The following is a 17012-nucleotide window of genomic DNA, read 5'->3' as shown; positions in this document are numbered from 1 at the left end:
ATTATATATATATATATATATATATATATATATATATATATATATATATATATATATATATATATATATATATATATATATATATATATATATATATATATATATATATATATATATATATATATTAATAATATAGGTATGCAAAGTCCGCAGATAGTGTGCTACTTTTTTTATAAACAAAATGGCGCCCGAAAATCGTGTTCTTTTCAATTTTTGCTCTATAACTCCGAAGATTTTAAGTTTACAACAAAAACAATCAAATAAAAATTCACCGCAATTAAATTCTGCATAGAGACATGTTTTTTCCGATTTACTTTGATGAAAACTTTCCCCGGAAAAAGCGGGTTTTTCCAACAAAATCTTTAATTTTCAACTGAACTTTTAGGTAAGTAATTGTTAATCAATAATTAAATAACTTGGTAATGTAAAAGCTCCTTTCGAATAGATTATAATTCCAGAAGCCGATGGAAATTGAATGAACAGTTTAGCAACAATTGAATGGTTAATTAAAAATTTACGGTCACCATAATAACGACAATAATTGCGATGCATAATAATAACTATGATTTTTTCATAAAAAGACACTATACCTATCCAATGTACTTTACAGAATTGAAATTGGACTATTTAAGCGGCCTCAGCAATATTTTAAAATTATAAAGTATTTTTTGGCTTATAAACAAATAGAATATATTTGTTTATAAGCATATAGAATATATATAATAATTATAACAAATAATTCTCGGGAAATGTTAAACTAAATTAAATTATAAAAAAGTTATTCGAAAAACAGTGGCAGGATGCTTCTTTTAAAAGAAAAAACGTTTAATTATGATGGGCAGTTCCTGAGATACAACCGGTCAAAGTTGACCAAAATTTACGGCAAAGATATAAACAATAGGATCATAATTATCAAACGGATACTTTTTTATTTTTGTCCTCTTTCTCCACACCAATTTTCATATCCATAAAATACTCATAACATATATTATTATAATAAAAACTATCGATAATACGTGTGAAAATTGCCAAAAATAGCAAAATTCCAATCAAAAATTAGGTTGGAGAAAATGTAACCCTCAAAGTTCAAAATCGGTATACGTTAAAAAAATGCATTTTCTCGGCTTCCCATGGAGCAATTTCCTTCACTCTTTTTTTGTTCCCAAGTAACTTGAGTAGAGCCATCGAACTAACGCATTATTAAATGTCAAACTTGCTTCTGTTTCGTTATAATAAATTAATTTATTTATTATAACACAAAATTTTTATTTGTTTAAATAAAAATTGTTTAAATAATTATACAGCTTTCAAATGAGGATATTTATGTTTTTAACTTTAAAAGGTACACTTGTAGTAAGTTTATCTAAAAAAAAGCCTACAACTGGAAAAAATATGTAGTTTTCTGTTTTTATAAATAAATTAATCTATTATAACAAAACAAAAGCAAGTTTGACATTTAATAATGCATTAGTTCGATGGCTCTACTCGAGTTATTAGTGAACAAAAAAAGAATGAAGGAAATTGCTCCATGGGAAGCCGAGAAAATTCATTTTTTTAACGTATACCGATTTTGAACTTTGAGGGTTACATTTTCTCCAACCTAATTTTTGAGTGGAATTTGGCTATTTTTGGCAATTTTCACACGTATTATCGATAGTTTTTATTATAATAATATATGTTATGAGTATTTTAAAAATATGAAAATTAGTGTGGAGAAAGAGGACAAAAACAAAAAGGTGACGGTTTGAAAATTATGATCCTATTGTTTATATCTTTGCCGTAAATTCCGGTCAACTTTGACCGATTGTATCTCAGGAACCACTCGTCATAATTAAACGTTTTTTCTTTCAAAATAAGCATCCTGCCACTGTCTTTCGAATACCGTTTTCACTATTTACTTTAGTTTAACATTTCCCGAGATATTCTATTTGTTTTTTAGCCAAAAAATTGTTTATAAATTTAAAATATTCCTGAGGCCGCTTAAATATTCCAATTTTAATTCTGTGAAGTACATTAGATAGGTATTGGGACCGTGCAAGTTCGGCAAAGCGACCCCTATTTCTACGCTCTATACTAAAATTCGCACTTTTAATTATATTGGCCAATTATATTAGTCCTGGTTACTGGATAATTGTCAAGTCAATAGTCCAAAAAAATAATAAGAAGAAAAAATAATATTCAGGTTATGTTATGAAAACGTGAACAATTGTATGTAGTAAATAAAATTAGTTATTAAAATGCAGTACTGCAAGCAAAATAAAATTAATTAAATTTACCTTTATATAATAATTGCATATCATATCAATATTGTGGAGCAATATATAATTTTTCTGCTTCATTGACAGAAGGTATGAAATATACGTCAATTTGACAGTTTCAATTGACAATATGAATTAATAATAATAATAATGTTTATTTACTTCTCATTATGCTCTCATATATAACAATATTATAATAGAATAATTCAATACTAACATAATTACAAATTAATTTTAAGTTAAATATTTTCACATATAAATAAATAGTAAATAAACCAAAAGAAGAAATTCCCTGAAGAACCAGAGGTTGTGCTCAGGGATTACATTATTCAAATATTAAACATTAACAATACAAAAACGCATAACAAATATTAAAAATTAACAATACATAACTCATAACAACTCATAATGCATAACAAATATATTATATATTAGTAGTTATATTATAAATTTAATTAAAGATCGCATTCAAAAATTCAGTTCCAGTGTTCTTAATAAATTTTTTAAAAATGGATTTAATCATGTTGAATGAGTTTATTTTTCTCAAATATATTTTATAAATTTCGGGTAAATAATTAAATATTTTAGGAATATAGTATGTGAAATTATGTTTACCAATTGATTTAAAATTACTAATAATTTTTACATAGTCATGAAGTTTTCTTCTAGTGTCGTAATTATGATCTATTGATTTCAATATTTGTTTATTTTTGTATGTATGCAAAATTATGTTTAATAAATATAATTGTCTAATTTTAAAAACACCAGCTTGCTGATAAAGAAGTTCTGATGAATATAAGCGAGTTTTTTTTAACATTATTTTTAAAAATCTCCTTTGAAATATTTCGAGTTTAATCAAATGTGAGGAATATGTTCCACCCCATGCTATAATGGCATATCTAAGACGTGATTCTATTAAGGAATAGTATACCATCTTTAAGAAAGATAAATCAGGAATGTTGCTGAGATATCTAAATCTGTATAGTATCATTCTTAGAGTTTTACATACCATATCAATATGTATATCCCATTTCAAGTGACAATCTATATAAACGCCTAAATATTTTATGTAGTCTTTCCTATTTATTTTAATGTACGCCTTATTATAGTTTAGATTTAATTCCATGAATTCGGGTAAATTATTTTTATATATTGAAAATGGTATAAAGTAAGTTTTACCTGTATTAACTGTCAGTAGTTTCCTACTTAGCCAATCTAGAACCTTTACAGTTTCTGTTTCTGCCAAAGTTTTAAGTTCATTCCAAGAATTACTAGTGTAAAGTATAACTGTGTCGTCAGCAAAACAAATAATCTTTCCATTTATTTTCATTGCCGCTAGATCATTTATATATATTGAAAACAATAAAGGGCCTAAAACAGTACCTTGAGGCACACCATACTCAATGGTTCTTTCAGTACTAAGTTTGTTATTAATTTTGACAATTTGTAATCTATTTTTTAAATAACTTTGAAATAGTAAATATGGTATTCCTCTTATTCCAAGATCGCTCAAAGCACTTAATAACTGTTGATGACTAACAGTATCAAATGCTTTCGCTAAATCTAAAAATATTGCTAAAGTAGGAGAACCACTGTCCAGCATCTTATATAAATAATCAGTAGCAGATGTTATAGCATCTGAAGTGGAATATCCTTTTTTAAAACCAAATTGGTTTGTAGAAAGCAGGTTAAACTTTTTAAGATATTGATTAACTCGTTCGGCTAATGCCTTTTCAAAGATTTTTGCAAGGCTGGTAATAAGTGATATTGGACGATAATTTTGTACTAATTTTTTATCACCCTTTTTAAATATAGGTATAATTACAGCTTTTTTAAAATTGTCAGGATTTAAGATAAATTAAAATTATTTAAGATAGTTGCAATATTTCTCCGCGACTCGCGCAGGGTCGTTTCTCGTTTCCCCTTCCAAGTACTTGCACACCGCGAATAGTATCTTTTTATGAAAAAATCATAGTTATTCTTATGTGTCATAATTATTGTCGTTATTATAGCGACCGTAAAATTTTAATTAACAATTCAATTGTTGCTAAACTGTTCATTCAATTTCTATCGGCTTCCGGATTTATAATTTATACGAAAAGGGCTTTTACATTACCAAGTTATTTAATTATTGATTAACAATTACTTATCTAAAATTTTAGTTGAAAATTAAAGATTTTGTTAGAAAAACCCGCATTTTCCGGGGAAAGTTTTCGTCGAAGTGAATCGGGAAAAACACGTCTCTATGCACAATTTAATTGCGGTGAGTTTTTATTTGAGTGTTTTTGGTGTAAAGATCAAATCTTCGGAGTGATAGAGCAAAAATTAAAAAAAAACACGATTTCCGGGCGCCATTTTGTTTATAAAAAAAGTAGCACACTATCTGCGGACTTTGCATACCTATATTATTAATACATACAATAATTAGATTCGATTCCAGCAATAAAATTGCTGGTAAATAACTTTTCCTTGTATTTTGCTAATTAGCCCAGAGTATTATAACAACTGTTTGTTTAATTGTACTAATTGGTACTTACAAAAATAAATTACAATAAAATTTTGGTTTTGAACAATTTTTTTCATGAAATAATCGCAACAAATTGCACTCGATCTCTAAAATAAATATAGAATTTTAGAGCTCTTGTGCAATTACTACTGAGAATTATCTACTATAGAAAATTACCGATAGAATTTTTTTAAGTAGATTGTTTCTGTTTAATGGCAACCAGTTTCCTAGTTTTGACAACTATCACATTTAAGGAAATATCCGTAATATACGTATTAAAAAATAATCTTACGAATATCACACGACAGTAAGAATAAATAAGAAAATAATACTTCATTTTTACTCAAATTTGTTGTCATTGGGCAATAGCCACTCGAACCCTGTGGGCTCTCGTGTCTATTGCCAGACAACAAATTTTCGAAAAACTGTCGCATTATTTTCAATTTGTTCTCACTCTTGTGATATTATACCCGAAAATTAATTGGACCATTTTCCTGGTAACACCTCCATGGCTTCTAAAATTTGCAAGACAGATGGATGCTGAAGCGAAGAAGACAAGAGGGAATTCTAAAAATTTGCAATTCACGACCCCATCTGTTCAGCTGGGAAATTCCAACGAAAAATGGACCTATAATACTCAAAGGAGTAATTCTAACATAAAATAAAAATTTAAAGAGAGCTCAGACTAGCAGAGAGCTAGGAGAGTACAGAAAGCTCAAACCAACAATCTAAATCGGCGATTTTCGACTCTAATTGGAGTCATCATCAGAGAGGCGTAGGTGTGCTGCTCTATGCTCTCTTTAGAATTCCCTCTTGTCTTCTTCGTTTCAGCATCCATCTGGCTTGCAAATTTTAGAAGCTCTGGAGGGGTTACCAAGAAAATGGTTCAATAAGTTTTCAATTAAATATATTTTAGAAATATTTTGGATATTTTTAAATATTTTAAATATTTTTATTAAGTTAAAAACTTTGACTTTAAAAATGAAGTATGTGAGATTCCTTAGTATTGGAAAAATGATCTTTATACTTATTTTTCAATAAAATTCGAGTGCATTTTTTTGAGTGGCAGCAGAACTTCCAATGTAGTATTGCGGCATGATAAATGGTTATAAGCCGCCACGCACAAGTGCAACTACACCATCTATCATTTGAATATTTCAAATCCTGGCACAGTTTTTGTCCGTCATTCTTTTGTTAGTGTTTGTTATATAGGATATTGCCTGAAAGTTTCGTGTGTCCAAAATGCATACTGTTATTTTCGATCAGGTAGCAAAGTTATGATTTATGAATATCGTTAAAAAAATAGAAAACCGATGATTGAAAAATTATAGAGAGTGTTTGTTTTTTATTTAAAATAATTTGCTTCAACCTCAAAGGGTTATTAGCATTGGATTTAGTCCTGTCGCCAGTGGGGGTACAACGGCCTCGTTAATTCAGATGGACTTACCCAAGTTTTTTTTTATGTATTTTGACCCGTAGAACAAGAATTTTTTGGGTAACAGTCGATCCGGATGTCGATAAGATTGTTATAAACAAAGAACTTGAGGAATCACATAACAGCGATTTTTCGCAAAACAAAACATTGTTTTGTATTTTTTGGGTCATTCTAAGCAAAAAACGTTTTTACAAGTTTTTTCGTAGGATGCATAGTTTTCGACATAAACCCGTTTGAACTTTCAAAAAATCGAAAAATTGCAATTTTTGAACCCGAATAACTTTTGATTGAAAAACAAAATAGCAATGCTGCTTACCGCATTTGAAAGTTCAAGTCAAATTCTATCGGTTTTAATTACTTTCATTGCTAAAAATTAATTTTTTTATTGTTTAACAAAGCTATAAACACATAGTGATTGAATAATGTTTTCAATGCATTTTCCATTTGAAATCGAACGAGTAGGCGCGCATACACACAATTTCTACGTAGATTACGTACATTAAAACGCATGCATTGGGCATGAGAAACACTATGTGTTTATGGCTTTGTTAAACAAATAAAAACTTAATTTTTAGCAATGCAAATAATCAATCCGATAGAATTTGACTTGAACTTTCAAATGCAGTAAGCAGAATTGCTATTTTATTTTTTAATCAAAAGTTATTCGGGTTCAAAAATGGCACTTTTTCTATTTTTTGAACGTTCAACCGCGTTTATCTCTAAAACTATGCATCCTACGAAAAAACTTGTAGGACCATTTTTTGCTGAGAATCACCCAAAAAATACAAAAAAATGTTTTGTTTTGCGAAAATTCGCTGTTATGTAATTCCTCAAGTTCTTTGTTTATAACAAACTTATCGACATCCGGATCAACTATTACCCAAAAAATTCGTGTTCTACGGGTCAAAATACATATAAAAAACTTGGGTAAGTCCATCTGAATTAAGGAGGCCGTTGTACCCCCCCTGGCGACAGGACTAATTGTATTAACATCAAATTACAAAGTTAATTTAAATCAGTCCTTTGGCTCGTGAAAAATTGATAATTTTAGAATAATTATTTTCACATTTTCTTCTTCTTTCTCATGATCTTTAGTGACCTTCAGAGCGTCGGATACTTATTTTCAATTAAACATTCTTTAACACATTCGCGGACACGCTTCACATGGAGTCTTCTTATGGAGTAAGCGACTTTATATGCAGTCGTATCCGTGAATGTGTTAAAGGTATTTGGTAACTGTTGTTGTCGTTATAGTAGTATCGAGAAGACAGTATCTTAATATAGTTGCACTGTTAGTTCACTATCACACACATAACATATCGGAGGAGGTTTCTTCTTTAATGTAAAATCATGGGTTATCTTAATATGCCAAATCGCAATCCGGATATAGGGTGGGGCATTAGTGTGACAAAGTACACGTTACTCGTTACAAATTACTCGTTTGTCGTAAGAAATATGAAAAAAGCTATTTAGGCAAAAATTGGGGCACACATAGTACCATAATTTAAAAATATTTTTAAATACACAGGGGCGTCCGTGTTGAGAGAGTCAAACAAACTTTATGTTTTTTTAAATGGAACACCCTATACATTTTTACATTTTTTAATTCTCCTCAATGTTTCCTTTCTTAAAATGTATGATTTTGTAATATTATACGAAGTAGTTTAAAAGTTATTTACGTTAATTTCTTAATTTCGTAGCGACATCTACACCCTGTAGAATTGTAGTGATTTGACATCAAATTTTCTATTTACATATATTTAAACGATTTTTATTATAGTCTACTACTGTTAATCATTTACAGTATAGCAAAATGTTTACTTTTAGTATACGGGGTGTGTCGAAACTCGAAATGAGTATTTTCAGAGTTTTCTTAAATGCAAGACCCTGTATTTTAGTATTTTAATGAAATGATATTTTATGATACTTTTTTATTTCTCAAGAATTCCCTATACCTAAGTGCTTTAATTTGTAAGTTATATAATAACATATATCTTTTATAATAATCTAGTCTGATCCTTAATTTATTACTGTTGGATGAGATATCCAAATACATTCGTAGTTAAGGTGGTTGGTACTTAAAATATTAATCAAATGTACAAAATTCTCCCTAGTTGGCTATGACACAAAATTTTCTTAAACATTTGACATTATACTTAATTCCAGTTGATTTGTTACCATTAGTAATATTAATTTTTCTAATGAGGAACTGATTAAAATGGCTTTGTGCTAGGAGAGTATAACAAAAATGAGCTACTTGCCATAAAAGAATATCATCAGCAATTCCCTTATAGACGACAACCAAAAAGAGAATCTTTTGAAAGTATACTAAAACGGTTTCAACAGACTAGATACTAAGATTGTAAGAACGGTTGTACGTACTAATATGCAGATCCTCAGTGACACTAAGGATTACATTTAATTCTTGTTTTTTTTTATTTACAATAGCTTTTGTTCGATCAGATTTATCATAATCTTAGTGTCCAGTCCGTTGAAACCGTTCTAGTATATTTTTAAACGTTTCTTTTCTTAGTTGTCGTCCATCAGGTAATATCTGATGAAAAATTCTTATTGCTAGTAGCACATTTTTGTTATACTTCACTAGCACAAAAATCCTATTAATCAGTTCCTCGTTAGAAAAAATCCTTATTAGTAATGGTAATAAAGCAACTGGAACTAATAAAATTTTACCTAATTTTTCTTGCAATTACTGTTTGGCTTAAAGAATCACGAATAACTTACAAATTAAAGCACTTAGGTATAGGAAATGCTTAAGAATTAAAAAAGTACCATAAAATATCATTTCATTACAATACTAAAATACAGGGTGTTCCATTTAAGAAAACTAAGAAAATACTCATTCCGTGTTTCGACCAAACCTGTATAGTAAAATTTAATATTTCGCTACACTGTTAATGTTTAACAATAGTAGACTATATTAAAAATCGTTTGAACGTAAAATAAAAATTTTATGTCAAATCACTACAATTCTACCGGGTGTAAATATTGCTACGAAATTAACAAAAAAACGTAATTATCTTTTAAACCACCTCGTATAATATTATAAAACCATATATTTTAAGAATGGAAACATTGTGGAGAATCCAAAAATGTAAAGATATACAGGGTGTTCGATTTAAAAAACAAAATTTTGTGTCACCCTGTCAATACGCACGCACCTGTATATTTGAAAATATTTTAAAATTATGGTCCTATCAGTGCCCCAACTTTTACCTAAATAACTTTTTTGATATCTCTTACCACACGTGTCTCCCCAATTCTATTTTTGTGGGTATTCTATTCTTTTTTCTATTTAGTGTCCATTCGTTTATACACTGTACGTTACATTGTCTTGTAATATCTTCACTTCTCTTTCGATCTCTTATCGTATTTCCTGTAATTATTCTCAGTAGTCTCATCTCTGCCGTTTCCAGTAGTCTTTGTATTGTGGCTGTGTTGGGTCTTGTTTCTTATGCATATGTCATTATTTGTCTTACATTAACTTTATAAATTCTGGACTCAATCTCAGTGTTAATACAGTTGAGTCCGCGAATCTTTACCCGTGCGTCATCATCTAAAGCATACGAAATAAGTCGATGATAAGTCGGAAATTGAAATTTACTAAAAGCAACAGCAAGTTACTTACCGTCACTTGCTGTTGAGTTTAGTAAATTTCAATTTCTGACTTATCATTGACTTATTTCGTTTGCTTTCAGTAAAGACGCACGGGTAAAGCGTCGCGGAATTAACTGTATGTCAGTTTCGCTATATATTTTTATTAAACCCTGCCAGTTTATTTTTTTTACTTGTTTTCTAACTTCTTTGTTCAGGCCTCCGTGGCTTGACAATGTAATTCCAAGGTATTGGATTCCAAAGTGAAGGCGGAGTTACATTTTGTGGAATAGCTCTTAATGTAGAGTTTGACTCATTTCTTTTATTTGCAATTTTGTCATGAGTGTGTTCTTAAAATATGGCTTTAAATCAGTATAAACAAAGGTAGTTATGCTACCCCCACTCCTCAGCTAACGCACAAGAAGGGGTAACAAGGGGTGTGAGCGGCCAGCTATTACCTTGTCAAGCAGCGCGACGGGTCGTGGGCCTTAAGACGACCAAAAGAAAACCATAAATCACGGGAGCCAGTCGGATCCTCGATGGTACAACCCCTAGGCAACAGTGATCTTACTTTTGAAGCGACAAGAAGAAAAATATGTAAAACATCGAAATAAATAAAACCACAATATACCACAATAATTAAATATATTATTACCCAAAGAAAACAAAAGAATAATTGATTAACTAAGAAAATAATATATGGGTGACTCTCTTATGCTGCTTTTATCTATGCAAGAAATTATATAACACAATCAATTAAATCAAATAAACAGTAAATGAATAAATAAAAAAAATGAATTCAAATAGACATGGGCACATGAGTAAGTAGTGGTGTCTTTAAAATCATAAATAATAAATTAGGGATAGACCTTCCATTTCCCATTACACATTTTCCAATTATATTTCAGATTGTCAAAATAAATTTAAACACATAGCTCGCTTTATTACCCTGTATAAATATATATTATCTGAGCAAGTTACGGCTATTTCAAATTAAAACTTAAAAATAAATTTATATGAATTGAACAAAATACAAATAATCACCCATTTTTTACAAGCATAACGTTTTACAAACGATTACCTACTTACCGATGTTATGATACTTTTTACATAGATATGTGAGACAGTCAGGTCTATCATCGTAGTTGCAGTCGACTACAACAAATATTTACCGTGCAAAAATTCAGAATTGCTTGCTCATGATAGTAAGCTTATAAAATTAAAATAAATGTTTTACTGCATTTCTCCACAAAACAAAAAAAAACCTCCCAGGTTAATAAACAATATAAATAAAAATAGTTATTTACACTTCTCCAATTGTCCCCAACTAAGGTCATTACGTTCCCACGGGACTCCTATAAATCCTATAGAAATAACTGAATAAGTTACCAATCCACCCGTTCCACTGGAAAGGTTCAGCTACTCCGCATGGTTCCCCCAGAACCTTAATGTAACCACGTGCAAGCGAATCCAGGAAACTACCATTCACAAAAACTCCAACAGAGTACTACAGCAAAATATGCAATCTGTTTGAAAAATCTCTCATTAGAGATAAAAGTATACGGGAGAACTCTTCCCCCCAAAAAAAAACCCTAAAATAAATAGCGGGTGTTACCAAAAGGTACCACGATCACATGGTCAAATCATGGCGAAACGTAATAAAAAACACTTACTCAAAATAATGCGTGAATAATAACTCCAGATTATCTCGAGGTTTTGCTATAATTGGTCTCTTTTGATCCAAATAATTAAAGAAGGGTTTGGTCCAACCACATTCACCACCCTTCTATGTATGCTACGGCCTTTAAAACCACCAACTGGTGAAGAGAACACCTCTTTTCCGAGCGCCGTACACAAACCATACTTTCCACTTCCAACAAATTCCTTCGTTCTGTCAAAAGTGTCAAACGCCTGCGACGTTGCCTAGCATCTACAACCACCTAGAATACCCGCAGAACAGCCCATCTACGGCATTCTCACATAACACAGTACTATTCCTATTTATACTAAAATACCCTACAACTATTTCCAACATTACTAAGATATGGGAAATTATGGAAAAACACGCTCCGCGAGAATTCCTTTTTGCCTTAGAAAGACAATCATTATGAACAAATACAATGAGACAACAACGTAACCGTACTTCAAACAACGCCAAAAGTCCATCTGTTTTCTAATTAACGAAATAGATCTACACCAGACGTAGGAATTATAGCGGACAACACCTGCGTTCTGGGTTTTGGACCTCAAGGTGACACCATAGGTATGAAATAATTAATTATTAATTTACCAATAACAATGTTGTGATGAATATACAGGGTGGAGTGTCGTGGTACGATTTTGAAACGTAACATTTATTATGTCTGTTAACGGATTCTCACTTGCATGATATGCTAATATGCCAGATTTATCATTTACGGTTGTGTGAAGTACTACATCTCGCAGTGTGAAGGTACCCAGAGGAACTGAACTAATCTTTGATTTTGTTCGCATTTCAATAGTTCCGTCTTAATTAAAAAGAGGACGGGATGTTTGGAGTACAACTTCCTTAGGGCTGTTAATGCACTAAGAGAACCGCTAATAATTAGATGATTTTTGATGTTATGTGTGTTGACAAACGTTATTGACTGAAGGATATCAAATAATGTAGATGGAAACACAGAGGTTTGGAGAGGGAGCTACATCATCAATCATCATTAAACAGCCAATTGCGTCCACTTCTGGACATAGAACTTCCTCAATTCTTTCCAGTGCCTCTACACTGAGCCGCTTGTAGCCAGTTTCCCGCAACTCTTTTTATATCGTCAGTCGATCTAGCCGGTGGTAATCTTCGGCTTATTTGATAGTTTCTGGGTCTCCATTCCATGGTTCGTCTTGTCCAGCGTCCATCTTGTGTTTTAGCTTAGTGCCGTGCCCAATTTCACTTAAGCGTCGTAACTCTTTCTATGACGTCTTAAACTCCTGATCTTTGCCTGATTTGTTGGTTTGTTATGTGTAGAGACTGGAAAATATGCACTAAAAAATGTCTAAAATATGCATGCAATATGCATTTTAAAACAAGCTGAATATGCACAATTAACATGCAAATATGCATTTATATATGCACTTATTTTTATATGAATAATTTTATGGTTTACGTTAAATACATAAATAAATAAAAAATAATAAAAATAAATAAATAGGTTTGAATTTAAACCAAATTGTATTATTATTTCTTAATATATTTTTTTAACTTCAGGTTTTGTGACAAATAAAACGGCAAAATATTTTATTTTGACCACAAGATAAATAAGAGTACAATAAAATAAATGTACATATTTTTATTGTTACAATATTGATTCATATTTTCTAAACTAATATTATAAAAAGAGTACAATAAAACAAATTTACATATTTTTATTGTTACAATAAATAATCATATATTGATTCATATTTTCTAAACTAATATTATGTCTTCTATCTGTTAATATTTGTTTATAGGCAGAAAAAGATCTCTCAACGTCACAAGATGTAATTGGGGCATATTTAAACTTTGCTATTAGAGACGGATCCATATTAATATTTTCATCGAAGTTTCCAAAATTGATTATATTATTTATTGAACGCAATAAAGTGAAACCCTCATTTTTGTTTAAAACGTCATCAAGTTTATCTTTAATTTTTACTCCAATTTCCCCATTCAGATTTGTTATTTTCTGTTTAACCGAATCAACAATAGACATACTATTGTGAAGACATAAATTTTGAGCCTCTAATTTTGTAATTGAACTTTCAATGATATCGAAATTCGATTTTATATACAACAATTGATTTTTAATAGACTTTTCTTTAAAAATATTTTGACAGTTATCAATAGCGGTACAAGTCGGATCAAAACTTGAAATAACGCTTTTGATGTCGTCGTAGTGTTCAGATAAAAATATAGCACTTTTAAGCCAAGTTCCCCATCTGGTTAATACTGGTTCTGGTGGTAAAGGAATATCGGGAAGCATCTCCCTATATACCTGTACACGTAGTGGTGCTTTCAGAAATACTTTTTTTACATTATTTATTAAGGTGTTTACATTGGGAAATTCAATTCTAACTTTCTCTGCAACTCTGTTTAGGCCGTGCGCCAAACATGTACAGTGAATTAAATTAGGGAAAAAGATTTTAAGATTGGATGCAGCTTTCATCATATATGAGGCGGCATCACTAAGCATTAATAATATTTTTTCAAATGGTACTTGATCAGGTAAAAAAAAATTTGTTAGGGATTCGTTAACAAATCTAGCTATTGTAGCATAGTTTGTTTTTTCCAAACATTTTACACTAATTAAGTATGAGTTTTTAAAATCGCCAGAGTCGTTAAGAACTCCAACAATTAGATTCGCAATTTGTCGACCCTTTGTATCCGTTGTTTCGTCGACGGAAATCCAAAGATATTCGGCTTTTAACTGATTTTTAATACTCGTCATCACATCTTTGTAACATGCACTGACATATTTTTTCCGAAGAGTTGAAGAACTTGGTATTTGAGCTGGTTTATCTTTAATCTTGCAATAAGTTTTTAAAAAGTTTTGACACGATTTATGTTCTAACTTGTGCAGAGGGATATTGCAGTTCAAAAAAAAATGGCATAAATCCTTTGCAAAGGTTTCTTGCCCAACTGACGTATTCTGAATCTGCAAACTGTTCTGTAGAATCTGCTGGCGAGGTTTATTATCATTTTTTGATAGCTTAGTTTGGTGAAGTGAAGTTTTTATGTGTTGAACTACTTGGAATTTCTTTTGACATGGAATCTGGAATATAATGATAATGATGTTTTAGATGTTTTCGTAAATAGATACCTACATTAAAATGATCAAACTTTTTAAACCTCCCCCAATTTTTTTTTATTTCTCAAAGTGAAATTGAAATCGTCAAACAATAAAGTACAGTCAGTGTACCGTAGTATACAGGGTGGGCCACTCTCAACACCTCGCTCTGTATAAGCCAAACCGTTGCGAACTTTAAAAAACAGTTTTTGAAGAAATGGGACGGTTTGTCATTTTAGAATAGACAGACACATAGATGTGCAAAGAAGTTTGATAAGTTTAAAAATCTATTGAAGTGGAGAACTTACCTTTTTATCACAAATGGTGCAAAACATACTTTCACTGTCGATAACTTTTAGATGATTGTTACTTCCAATCCAACTTCTGAGAAGACTTGATTTTTCCCTTGCTACTTTAGGCATTTTCACAATAATAATAAAATGATTTTTTTACACAGTATAGTCAATAACTTGCAATCACAAAAGTTGAATAATCGGCGATTGATTTAAGACTAACCATTCATAAAATAAAATAATCTATCCTACCCTTAAAATGCTTAAAATTTCGTTTTGGTTGGTTTTCCCAGAATAATTCATAGTTGGCCGACACCAGCAGCAAGTACAGGTAATATTTGTAATGTTATTCAAAATATAATCGGTATTTACTTAGGTAATTTGTAAATTCTGAGAAGTCTATAAATCTTAAATATCCGGATAATGATACCTGCAGCTATAAATAACGCCCATTATGTTTATGGGTACAACAACAAAGGAGCTTAACAGCAAAATATTTACTTTCACATTTTATTTTAATGGATGTTGATGTTACTAATATATACCTTATTTTTAAATGGGGTAGAGTAAATTCCCATCAAAATATGCATTTATATGCTCTTAAATCTCCAAATATGCAAGGCATATGCATTTATGAAAAACATGAGAAATATGCAGCATATATATGCATATGCATTTTGCATATAATCCAGTCTTTAGTTATGTGGTATCGAAGACTCACGTTCAGTATTGCACGTTCCATGGTTCGTTGTGTAACTCTGAGTTTATTCGCGGATTTTTGCGTCAGTGTTAAAGTCTCTGTTCCATAAGTTTGTACATCATCATCATCATCATCATTTGGCTCTACAACTCTATGTGAGTCTTGGCCGCGTTTACTATTTCCCTCCATTTTTGTCGGTCCTGAGCAGCTATTTCCCATTGCTGTACTCCCATTTTGCGTAGATCGCTGGCTACTGCGTCCTTCCATCTCATTCTTGGGCGACCAACTGACCTTTTTCCATCGGGCCTTTCCCAGAATGTGGCGTTTAGAAGTCTTTCGTCACTAGATCTTAGTACGTGACCCGCCCATCGCAACGATTTAATGTAGCGTACTATGTTTTCATCTCCGTGTATTGTCTGGAGTTCATCATTGTGTCGTCTTCTCCATTCTCCTGTTGTCTCTTCTCTGCAAGGCCCATAGATAGTCCGCAGTATCTTTCTTTCAAGTACCAGTAATTTTGTTGTTTCCCGCTGATTCAGAGTCCAGGTTTCGCTTCCATAGGTTATTGTGGGACGAATTATTGTCTCATATACTCTTATTTTTGCTGGTCTTGAGAGTATTTTTGATTTAAGTAGGGTCCTTAACGAGTAATATGCCCTGTCTCCTGCAATAATCCTGGCTGCCACGTCCTTTTCATAGTTATTTTCAGATGTTATGATCGCCCCCTAGTACTTAAATTCTTTGACGACTTCAAAATTGTATTCATTAATTGTTACGTTTTGTCTAACCCTTGGTCTTGGGTTCTTCGTAACCACCATGTACTTGGTCTTGTCCTCGTTGACCTTAAGACCAACTTCCTTGGCTCCGTTCTCGAATAGGGTGAAAACTTCTTTTGCATCTCTGGTGTATTGTGGTGTATTGTATCCTCTGCAATTGTGTCCACGTCATCCGCAAAGGCTAATAATATTTTTGATCATTGGGCGGCAAATCCGTTTTTCAGTTGTGGCTGAGCTTTCCTTACTGCATGTTCCAGTGCGAAGTTAAACAGCAGGGGGGCGAGAAGATCTCCTTGTCTAAGTCCGGTGTCAATGAGGAATTCCTCCGACGTGTTGCTGCCAACTCTGATTCGTGCGGAAGCGTTCTCCGTGCTCACCTTTGCTAATCGTACCAGTTTTCCAGGTACTCCCATTTCTACCATAGTCTCCCACAATGCAGAATCGTAAGCTTGTTTGAAGTCCACGAAGATTTGGTGTACATCGCGGTTGAATTCCCAGATTTTTTCCAACACCTGGCGTAGGACGAAGATCTGGTCTATAGTCGACCTTCCCGGTCTGAATCCGCTTTGGTAGTCGCCTATTATTTCCTCTGCGTATGGAGTTAATTTTCTAAACAGTATTATGGATATAATGTAT

This window comes from Diabrotica virgifera, chromosome 4, assembly GCF_917563875.1.
Source record: "Diabrotica virgifera virgifera chromosome 4, PGI_DIABVI_V3a".
Lineage (NCBI taxonomy): Eukaryota > Metazoa > Arthropoda > Insecta > Coleoptera > Chrysomelidae > Diabrotica > Diabrotica virgifera.
This window is presented reverse-complemented; position numbering follows the sequence as displayed.